The following is an 11946-nucleotide window of genomic DNA, read 5'->3' as shown; positions in this document are numbered from 1 at the left end:
GCTTTAATTGTGTCTGTGGACTTGCTTTGCGTCATTCACCTTCATGTTGACTGTTCCTGTAGATAAGAAAATATCTAAAAGTTAGGGTTTTGTCAAATGTTGGTGGTTTATATTTCTTTAGATGATTTTGTATTTTTCTGCTTTTAGTAACTATTGATTTCATAGTTTGATTCTTGGAAATAATTTTATTTCTTTCATTACATGGTTTTGGGGACTCATTTCACTGTTTTTTTCCTCATTCCCCTACCTCAGGATTTCTCAGGTGGGTAAAAAAAAACCCACCTCATTAGGATCACCTGGGATACCTGTTAAAATGCTGATTCCTTGGGTTCCCCAAACAATTTTGGGGGAGTGTGTGTGTTTGTGTGTGTGTGGTGTGGTGGGCTGGTACAGGGTACATTCTTAGGGATGGAGGAGCCTGGATTTCTAAAGATTTCGTGGAGTTGAGCTGCTAGAATGTCCAAAGGCCACCTACCTATAGACTCTATGAGAGAAATATGAACCTCTGTTCAATCTTAGAGCTGAACCTAAACCTAATTGATAGAACAAATATTAGAAAATAAAATTAAGATGTAGTATCACCTCTTAAATATGATGAAACAAAATATGATGAAACAAAATTTTCCTACTAGACAGAGATTATCTGTCTCAGGAAGCTTTTTTCCACTTTGCCTGCAGTTTCATTTAGTCCCACTAGGATATAAGTTCCATAGCAGAGGCTTTATCTAGTTTGTTGACTATTGTATCTCCAGCTGCTAAACAGCACATAGGAATTTAATAAATATTTGGTGAATGGATGAGTTTTTCTTCTTATCACTAAAAACAAAGCTTGTATATGGGTGATTTATATCCAATTATCTTCTCTTCCTAGGAAACTTTTTATAAAATATTTGTGTGTTTGTAAGATTTATTTATTTTTGAAGTTTAGCCATTCCATTCCATATATCTAGTTATGAGTGTGATTTCATAAATCTAGACTAATATTTGGTCTGGTCTGAGAAAATTTCCTCTTTTTCTTTTGAATTGCTCCAGTCTGTTTTCTTCCCTGCTTTTGAAACTGTTATTGACTATTTGATGTCCTGGGTCTATCTTATTTTTCTAATGTCCTTCCTTCTATGATTTTCATTTTACTGTTTTTATAAGTTTTGAGAGAATTCTTTCAACTGAGCTTTGAATTCAGTGTTCTAATTTCCTTTACACCTTTATGTTTTATAGTAACTCACTACATAAATGCTCAAAAATGACCTTCTTCTTTGAACTGATTTTTTAAAAAAGATTTTATTTATTTATTTATTTGAGAGAGAGAGAGGGAGAGAGAGCATGAGCAGGGGGAGGGGCAGAAGGAGAAGGAGACTACTGCTGACCAGGGAGCCCAACATGGCTCCATCCAGGACCCTGAGATCATGACCTGAGCCAAAGGCAGATACTTAACTGACTGAGCCACCCAGGTGTCCCAACTGCTGATCTTTTTATCGTATGCATTGGTCTTCTTTAATTTATATATTCTTATAAGAGATTTTTTAAATTTGCCATCAGTAACTGAGATGAGTCCTAGTAAAGACTTGTTAAGTCCATGAAAATATTAAAATAACTGTTTTTATTTTGCTACCATCCATTTCCCAAGATCCTGCATTCTCAAGTATGTAGACGCCTGTTATATTTTAGGGTTAGAAGTATAGTTGACACTCATTGTTTTGTCTGACAATTGGCTCTCATTTCTTTTGGGAATAGCATGGCTCCTCATTCAGAGAACTAGTTCTACTGTAACATGTATTCTGTAGGGACTCTTCCATGTTCCTTGCTCTCAGGAATAAACACAGTATAACTGAGTTATAGCATTCTGCTCCCCTGATTCAGTGAGGTGGTCAGGACTTGTCTCCTGAGTCAAGGAGAGTCTTTTGAGATTTTTTTTTTTTCAAATTGGGTCAAGAGGGAAGAGCCTTCTCTTTCTGGTAACTGAATTGAGAAAATATGAGCCAGGAGCCAATGCTGACTATTGTTATAGCTGAATAAGACTTCTACTCTGTAAAATACACTGATGTCTAAAGAGAAACAGAAATGAAAGCAAGAGAGTACTAGTTTTAGTCTTTGCAAGGCTAGCTTACATCTTTAGAATTTGATTACATGGTACAATTTTTGTTTGTTTGCTTGGATTTTTGTCACTTACCATCCAAAGATCTCCAGTAAAAATTTTTTCAAGAGTGCTAATGATGATGACATTTCTTAGGAAGAATGCCATGCAACTCCTTGATAAGGTTTTATATCATTTTGGTATGTTACAGAGTTCTATATAGATAACAGAGAAGCCATATAACTACCTTGGGGAAATGATCAGGATTGCTCACAATCAGGTGCTGGCCTTCCTGAGGAGCTTCTCACGTGTTTGACAACTAAGCTAATTTTGGGACCTTGTCTTTATTGGGGAGTTTTGCCTCCTGAGACTTCTAGTCTCCTACCTAGTACACAGTATATGAAAGACCCTAACTTACTTCTCCAAAACTTCTAGTAAATCGCATAGTCTCAAACACACTATATAAGTCTACTGAAGCTTGGGAAGAGGACGATGACAGGGACCTGTGGTCAGGCTGCCACATTCCATATTTTTCTGTGTTGTGTTTTTATGTAGTGTAACAATTTATAGTAAAGAAACATCTGGGGTTAAAAAGACCATGAAGAATTCAATTACATGATTTCTTTTTTCTCCATGCGAGATTATATTAGCCAGCCTCCAGACAGCTCCCAATAATTCATGCTTCTTGGTGTTCATGTCCTTGTGTTGTCCCATCACAAACCAAGTAGGGCCAACCTGGGTAAGCAATAGGATGTTGCAGAAATGAGAGGGAATCTTGACACTAGATCATAAAAGGAATTCCTGTTCTTGCCTTGCTATCTCTTGGATCATTTGCTCTGGGGGAAGTCAGCTGCCATATCATGGGGCTATCTGGATAGTCTTTTGGGGAGGTCCCTGTGGAAAAGAATTGAAGCCTTGTGTTAACAGTCAGCACTGATTGAGTGAGCCACCTTAGACTGGATCCTTCTATCCCTACTCAAAGTTTTGGATGACCAACTTGGACAATATCTTGACTGCAATCTTATGAGAAACCCTGGGCTAGAACCACTAAGCTATATCTGGTATCCTGACTTGCAAAGACTAAGATAATAAATGTTTATTGTCTTAAGCTCTTGTTTGAGGGAATTGTTACAGAGCAATACATAACTAATATACAGAGCCTCATTGTTCTTAAGAAATCAGTTTGATAAATGGTAGAGTTTATTCTGATGGAGAAGGTTGGGGGAAGAACAAATTGAAATCAAGATTTCTGCTTTGGACTTGTTAATTACGAGATGCCTACTAGAAATTCAAGTGTGGATGTCAAGTTCACAGTTGAACATAACAGTATTGCATTTTAGAGAAAGACTGGAATTATAGAATGAAATTTGAGATGCATTGTATATAGATTGTATTTAATACTATAGGAGGAGATGTAGAGAAGAGAATGGAGCTCATCATTGGGTCAGTCCTGGGGTTGAGGGGAGGAAGAAGAGTCAGCAAAGAAGTTTAAGAAACAGTCATTGAGATAGGAGGAAAAGAAACTAGCTTGTGTGTTAATGATGCTAAGAGAATAGGATGACCTTGGAAGAAGGGAGTAATCCACCTTGTCAAATGATCTGAGAGGTTGAGCAGGATAACAGAGAAGTGTCTGTGGGAGCTGGCAACATGGTGGGCAGCAGCACGTTCCTGAGAGCAGACTTAGTGTAGTGGTGATAAAAAAATGAAGCCCAAGTGGAGTGACCTGACAAGAGAATGGGAATGAGGAAGTTAAGACAGATACCAGTAACACATTCAAGAAATTTTGCAGTGAAGGGGAGGTGAGAAATAGCTCCTGGAAAAAATGGTAGCTGGAAGAGGATATGAGGGCAAGAGAGTTTATTTTTATTTGCTTTATTTGTATTTAAAAATTTTAAGATACAAGATACCAGAGTATGTTTGTAAGCTGATAGAAATAATCAAGCTGAAGAGAATAATTGATGATGCCGGAAAGAGGGGATAATTGTGGGAACAAACCCTGTGAAAAACCAAGAAGGGATGAAATAGAATTGGAGAGGTTGGTTTTTGAAGGAAGCAGGAAATACTTCTTTGTCATAAGAAGGCAATTATAGACCTTTTCTTTAGTAACACAGGGAGTGTAGGAATGAAAAACGTGTCAGAAAAACTGGCTTGCTATCTCAACTCTTACTCTACATAATGAACTGAAGGAATGAATCTCTGATATAGTTCTGATTGATCATTCCTTTATTTGAGAAGTATATTTTGAACTCCAACAAAGTGAAAGGTACTTTGGCAAAATAATAGAATGTCTTTCTCTAGGAGATTAAAACTTGCATTGGAAATGGTTATGCAAATAAAAAAATTAAAATACAAGAATTTAATGGTGATAATGGAGGAATGTTTAAAATGCTATGAGAGCATAGGAGAAAGAAGGACCCATCCCTGTTCAGGAAAGACAGGGAAGGCTTTGTAGCTGAGGCTTAATGGAAATTAGAAGGAAAAGTAGGAATTTGCAGTTCAGCTGATTAACAAAAGCCATTATAATAAAATTAGCAGTGATCATTCTGAGACCCCTCATTCATGTATGGGAGAACACAATAAAAGATGATGGTGAATCCTTTCCCCCTTTCTCCCTGTGGTTTATGAGTATGCTTTCACATAATTGCACATTAGATCTTGAGTGGACTGTCTTTGGAGTTCTCTATTTAGTAGCACATCGGTACACTGATTTATGCTTGATTACTCCTAAACTATACAGATTTGGAAGTGTTCAGATTGAACATTTCCTTAGAAACTAATAGCAATATCTAATAGCTTTTCAAATGGAAATACTGCATTTTACAGTGTAAACTAATCTTTGTGAAAAGAGACTAAGTATATCCTGTGTGGGTGCATGTATTATAGATGTGCATAAAATTGAAATTCAGATTAAAAAAATACTTGGGTATATATGGGGTATTCAAGCTAATCTGAATTTTTCGTTTAACTAGAATACTATTGGTTTCAACATTGTTACATTATTGAAAATCTTTCTAAAATAGATCACTTTTCTTTGATGTCTTGTCAATGCTTAAAAATACAGACTAGAAATTATGTGGAAAAATTTTTAATTAAGTAGTTTTCAATTTAATTTTGGTTAAGATTTTACTATACTTGACTATTATTATATTTGGGTCCCTCCCCTTGGATTTCTTCTCTTTGAATAATTGTAATTTGTGTGTGTGTGTGTGTGTGTGTTTAGTGTGTGATAATAAAAGTAATACAATTTTATAATTTATATTCTGCCATTAATGTAGAACTTTACTTTTTTCCCCTAAAGTCATTCATATGAAGTAGTTTCCACTAACATTTTCCTTCATTCTATTTGCTTTTTTTTTTTTTTTTTCTTACTCCTTTGTCTCTGCTGGTGGAGAGATAGCAGTAAGGGAGGAGGCTGTAGGGAATTCTAATCTTCATTTGATATGTCATTTTATAGACTTCTACATTTCTTTGAACTTTAATATCAATTCTTTATTGTTGTTGTTATTTTTTAACTCTGCCTAGGGCTTATATTATCCTGGAGGGAGTAAAATTTATTAATGAATTTCACTAAGTATACATAGAAAATGCTAATGTAATATATAACCATCAAATGTCTGAGTTTGCCTTTGTTTAATATGATTTCTATGTTTTTCTATTAAAGGTAATCCATTAAAAATTAATTGATCTGTATCTATACAGTTATACAGATCTAAGACATAACTTTGTATGTATGTATAGTATGAATGTCTTCTGAAATCGGAAAAAAATCCTTTGGTGGACTGTGCTCTGTAACTACGGCATGTACATGAGAAATATGGTGAACTCAGGGTATGAAAATAACATTGGTAGAGAGGATTTATAGAGGAGGAGGCAGTTTGTGAATTTTTTGGTGAGAAAAGTCTACATGAAGTTTGTAAATGACTATGCCTTGCAGGAAATTCATAGATCAAGGAACATTCTCTTCTAATATAGTGGACGTTTATTGGTTGATTACACAGCATTGCTTTTCCTTATTCATCTTTCATATATATATATATATATATATATTTTTTTTTTATTTTATTTTATTTTATTTTATTTTATTTTATTTTATTTTATTTATTTTATTTGACACAGAGAGAGAGACAGCCAGCAAGAGAGGGAACACAAGCAGGGGGAGTGGGAGGGGAAGAAGCAAGCTCCCAGCGGAGCAGGGAGCCCGATGTGGGGCTCGATCCCAGGACTCTGGGATCATGCCCTGAGCCCAAGGCAGATGCTTAACGACTGAGCCTCCCAGGCACCCCTCATCTTTCTTATAAACCCAGATTGTTCTTACACCTTCCATCCCCTTGATGCATGGCCCATAAGTCAGCTTTGGGTGTAGCCCTGAATTGCCTTAATCTAATAAGGATTTTAAATTGCCTTTGATGTAATTAATTTTGGTTGGATTTAAGCCAATGACTATGTTGAATCTGCCATGTTTTATAAAGCCCTTCTAGCTCCTATAGGAAGGTTTCAGAGTCAAGTAAACACACAGCTAAAGATGGCTAGCAACTGCAAAACATTTGGCAGATATCATAGGTAAGGGGGGAAAATCCCAACATCTAATTCTTATGAAATTGGAATATGAAAGTCAGGAAGGGATGCTAGAATCACAGTAATATGTGATTAGAAAGTCGTCTTGCATTTTCAACTATAACAGTAATCATTAGCATGTTCAAGGAACTTAACCTGTGAGGTTCAAGGATCTACACATAAAAATAGCCCTTCTTTAATTCTTCCTTATTGTGCATTGTGAATTACAGGACTATTGTTCCTTAGGGTACCTATAACTGGGGACTAATTTAGGAATTCAGCCCAATTTAGAAAATGATTTCTAGGGGAAAATGAATTCCCAATTCTAACTACAAGTGATTCATACACCCCACCTATAAGTTTAGAATTTATTGTTATCTGTGAGAGGCTTGGTAGTGTGTTAGAAAGAGCACTGCTCTAGGAAGGAGTCAAAGAATATTCATTCTCACCTAGTTCTGCTATTAATTAGCTATGAGACTTTCATAAGTCACCTTCCTGGTTCTTTATTTTCTCATCTGGAAAATGAAGGGTTAAATTAGATTTTGAAGATTCTTCTAGTTCCAGTAATTTATAATAAATTTGTCAAATACCAGACACTCATTTATTTGACAGTGATTTTAATACTAGGTTTTACAAATGTGTTTTGAAAAACATTTCTCTTCATCTGATTTTGTTCTTCTGGATCATTAAATATTTGTCATAAAAGTAATTTTACCTTTGGGCATTTAATTTAATACGTTAGTTAGGATCATTCTAATAATAGTACCAAGACACATCTTGATAAGATAATGTATTAAACGTAAGTTTTTGTGTGTGTGTGTGTGTGTGTGTGTGTGTGTTTTAGTGAGAGAGAGACTGGTGGGGAGGGGCAGAGAGAGATGGAGAGAGAGACTCTTTTTTTTTTTTTTATAATGATTTTTTATTATATTATGTTAGTCACCATACAGTACATCCCCGGTTTTCGATGTAAGGCTCGATGATTCATTAGTTGCGTATAACACCCAGTGCACCATGCAATATGTGCCCTCCTTACTACCCATCACCGGCCTATCCCATTCCCCCACCCCCCTCCCCTCTGTAGCCCTCAGTTTGTTTCTCATAGTCCATAGTCTCTCATGTTTCATTCCCCCTTCTGATTACCCCCACTTTCTTTATCCCTTTCTTCCCCTACTGATCATTCTAGTTCTTATGTTCCATAGATGAGAGAAATCATATGATAGTTGTCTTTCTCTGCTTGACTTATTTCACTTAGCATTATCTCCTCCAGTGCCGTCCATGTTGTAGCAAATGTGGAGAACTCGTTCTTTCTGATTGCTGAGTAATATTCCATTGTATATATGGACCACAACTTCTTAATCCAGTCATCTGTTGCAGGGCATCTCGGCTCCTTCCACGATTTAGCTATTGTGGACATTGCTGCTATGAACATTGGGGTGCATATGGCCCTTCTCTTCACTACGTCTGTATCTTTGGGGTAAACACCCAGTAGTGCAATGGCTGGGTCATAGGGTAGCTCAATTTTTAACTTTTTAAGGGACCTCCACACTGTTTTCCAGAGTGGCTGTACCAACTTGCATTCCCACCAACAATGTAGGAGGGATCCCCTTTCTCCACATCCGGAGAGAGAGACTCTTAAGCGGGCTCCAAGCCCAGTACAGAGCCCATTGTGCTCGATCTCACAACCTAAGATCATGACCTGAGCTGGAATGAAGAATCAGATGCTTAAATGACTGAGCTCCCCAGATGCTCCTAGACATAATTTTAAATGCAATTCTTTTTTACTGATTCTAAATGACTTTAAATCCGCTCATTTATTTTCCAATTATTCTTGTGTTACATTGATTTGAGAGGACTTTTGTTATTTCCCAAAATAATTATTACTGATTTATAATTTTATTATGTTGCCGATTTAATAGTATTCATTAGAAATTTTAAAACAATTAGTGTTATACATGTACAATATTATATTATATATGTGTGTGACATTAGGCATGTATATAATAATGTGATTAACATTACATATATTTCATGCATATGAATATGTGTATACACACACACATATATGTAATATATGAAATACTATTTATATTGTCATTCTATTTTATGCCAGGTACTCTGATAGGCTCTAGGGATAAAAAACATATGGTTATTGGTTGCAAGGAGCTTATGGTCTATTGAGTAAAATAATCAGGTAAAATGTTGCACGACTAGTTAACATATGAAAAGATATGCATTCACTAATAATCATAGGAATGGTAAATAATATATTCCAGTTTTTGAAGATTAGATGGGTGATAGTATCACATATAAGGCAGAATGTGGAAAAACGATGCTGTTTTGGAATGATTATAAATCTTTTTTTTTTTTAATGATTTTTTATTATATTATGTTAGTCACCATACAGTACATCCCCGGTTTCCGATGTAAAGTTCGATGATTCATTAGTTGCGTATAACACCCAGTGCACCACGCAATACGTGCCCTCCTTACTACCCATCACCGGTCTATCCCGTTCCCCTACCCCCCTCCCCTCTGAGGCCCTCAGTTTGTTTCTCATAGTCCATAGTCTCTCATGTTTCATTCCCCCTTCTGATTACCCCCACTTTCTTTATCCCTTTCTTCCCCTACCGATCATCCTAGTTCTTATGTTCCATAGATGAGAGAAAACATATGATATTTGTCTTTCTCTGCTTGACCTATTTCACTTAGCATTATCTCCTCCAGTGCCGTCCATGTTGTAGCAAATGTTGAGAACTCGTTCTTTCTGATAGCTGAGTAATATTCCATTGTATATATGGACCACAACTTCTTAATCCAGTCATCTGTTGAAGGGCATCTCGGCTCCAACCACGATTTAGCTATTGTGGACAATGCTGCTATGAACATTGGGGTGCAGATGGCCCTTCTCTTCACTACGTCTGTATCTTTGGGGTAAACACCCAGTAGTGCAATGGCTGGGTCATAGGGTAGCTCAATTTTTAACTTTTTAAGGGACCTCCACACTGTTTTCCAGAGTGGCTGTACCAACTTGCATTCCCACCAACAATGTAGGAGGGATCCTCTTTCTCCACATCCTCTCCAGCAATTGTTGTTTCTTGCCTTGTCAATTTTTGCCATTCTAACTGGCATAAGGTGGTATCTCAGTGTGGTTTTGATTTGAATTTCCCTGATGGCTAATGATTTTGAACATTTTTTTCATGTGTCCATTAGCCATTTGTATGTCTTCATTGGAAAAGTGTCTGTTCATATCTTCTGCCCATTTTATGATTTGTTTTTTTGTTTCTTGTGCTTTGAGTTTGAGAAGTTCTTTGTAGATCTTGGATACCAGTCTTTTATCTGTAGTGTCATTTGCAGATATATTCTCCCATTCCGTGGGCTGCCTCTTAGTTTTTTTGACTGTTTCCTTGGCTGTGCAGAAGGTTTTTATCTTGATGAAGTCCCACAAGTTCATTTTTTCTTTTGTTCTCTTGCCTTTGGAGATGTGTCATGAAAAAAGTTACTGTGGCTGATGTCAAAGAGGTTGCAGCCTATGTTCTCCTCTAGGATTTTGATGGATTCCTGTCTCACATTGAGGTCTTTCATCCATTTGGAGTTTATCTTTGTGTATGGTGTGAGAGAGTGGTCAAGTTTCATTTTTTTGCATATAGCTGTCCAATTTTCCCAGCACCATTTATTGAAGAGACTGTCTTTTTTCCACTGAATGATTTTTCTGCTTTGTCAAAGATTAGTTGCCCAGAGAGCCGAGGGTCCATTTCTGGGTTCTCTGTTCTGTTCCATTGGTCTATGTGTCAGTTTGTGCCAGTACCATGCTGTCTTTGTGATCACAGCTTTGTAGTATAGCTTGAAATCTGGCAACGTGATGCCGCCAGCTTTGTTTTTCCTTTTTAACAATTCCTTGGCGATTCGGGGCCTTTTCTGGTTCCACACAAATTTAAGGGCTGTTTGTTCCAGTTCTTTGAAAAATGTCATTGGTATTTTGATCGGGATGGCACTGAAAGTGTAGACTGCTCTGGGTAGCATAGACATTTTAACTATGTTTATTCTTCTGATCCATGAGCATGGAATACTTTTCCATCTTTTTGAGTCTTCTTCAATGTCTTTCAAGAGTGATTTGTAGTTTCTAGAATATAGATCCTTTACGTCTCTGGTTAAGTTAATTCCGAGATAACGTATGATTTTTGGTGCTATTGTAAATGGAATGGATTCCCTAATTTCTCTTTCTTCATTCTCATTGTTTGTGTATAGAAATGCAACTGATTTCTGAGCATTGATTTTGTATCCCGCCACATTACTGAATTGCTCTATAAGTTCTAGTAGTTTGGGGGTGGGTTTTCTATAGTATAGTAGTATAGTAGTTTTGGGTTTTGTGTATAGAGTATCATGTCATCTGCGAAGAGAGACAGTTTGACTTCTTCTTTGCCAGTTTGGATACCTTTTATCCCTTTTTGTTGTCTGATTGCTGTTGCAAGGACTTCTAGTACTATGTTGAATAATAATGGTGAGAGTGGGCATCCTTGTCATGTTCCTGATCTTAGGGGAAAGGCTTTCAGCTTTTCCCCATTGAGAATGATATTCACTGTAGGCTTTTCATAGATGGTTTTTATGAACTTGAGGAATGTACCCTCTATCCCTACACTCTGAAGGGTTTTAATCAGGAAAGGATGTTGTATTTTGTCAAATGCTTTTTCTGCATCAGTTGAGAGGATCATATGGTTCTTGACTCTTTTCTTGTTGATCTGATCTATCACGCTGATTGATTTACGGATGTTGAACCACCCTTGCATCCCAGGGATGAATCCCACTTGGTCTTGATGGATAATCCTTTTAATGTACTGTTGGATCCTATTAGCTAGGATCTTGTTGAGAATTTTGGCCTCCATATTCATCAGGGATATTGGTCTGTAATCTTCCTTTTTGATGGGGTCTTTGCCTGGTGTGGGGATCAAGGTAATACTGTCCTCATAGAATGAGTTTGGTAGTTTTCCTTCTGTTTCTATTTTTTGAAACAGCTTCAGGAGAATAGGTATTATTTCTTCTTTGAATGTTTGGTAGAATTCCCCAGGGAATCCGTCAGGCCCTGGACTCTTGTTTTTGGGGAGGTTTTTGTTTACTGCTTCAATCTCGTCATAATTAATCAGTCTGTTTAAATAATCAATTTCTTCCTGTTTCAGTCTTGGTAGTTTATAGGTTTCCAGGAAGGCATCCATTTCTTCCAGGTTGTTTAATTTATTGGCATAAAGCTGTTGATAAAAATTTTTTTTTTTAAAGATTTTATTTATTTATTTGACAGAGAGAGACAGCCAGCGAGAGAGGGAACACAA

Source organism: Ursus arctos, unplaced genomic scaffold (genome assembly GCF_023065955.2).
Source record: "Ursus arctos isolate Adak ecotype North America unplaced genomic scaffold, UrsArc2.0 scaffold_12, whole genome shotgun sequence".
NCBI lineage: Eukaryota > Metazoa > Chordata > Mammalia > Carnivora > Ursidae > Ursus > Ursus arctos.
Note: the sequence above shows the minus strand (reverse complement) of the source record.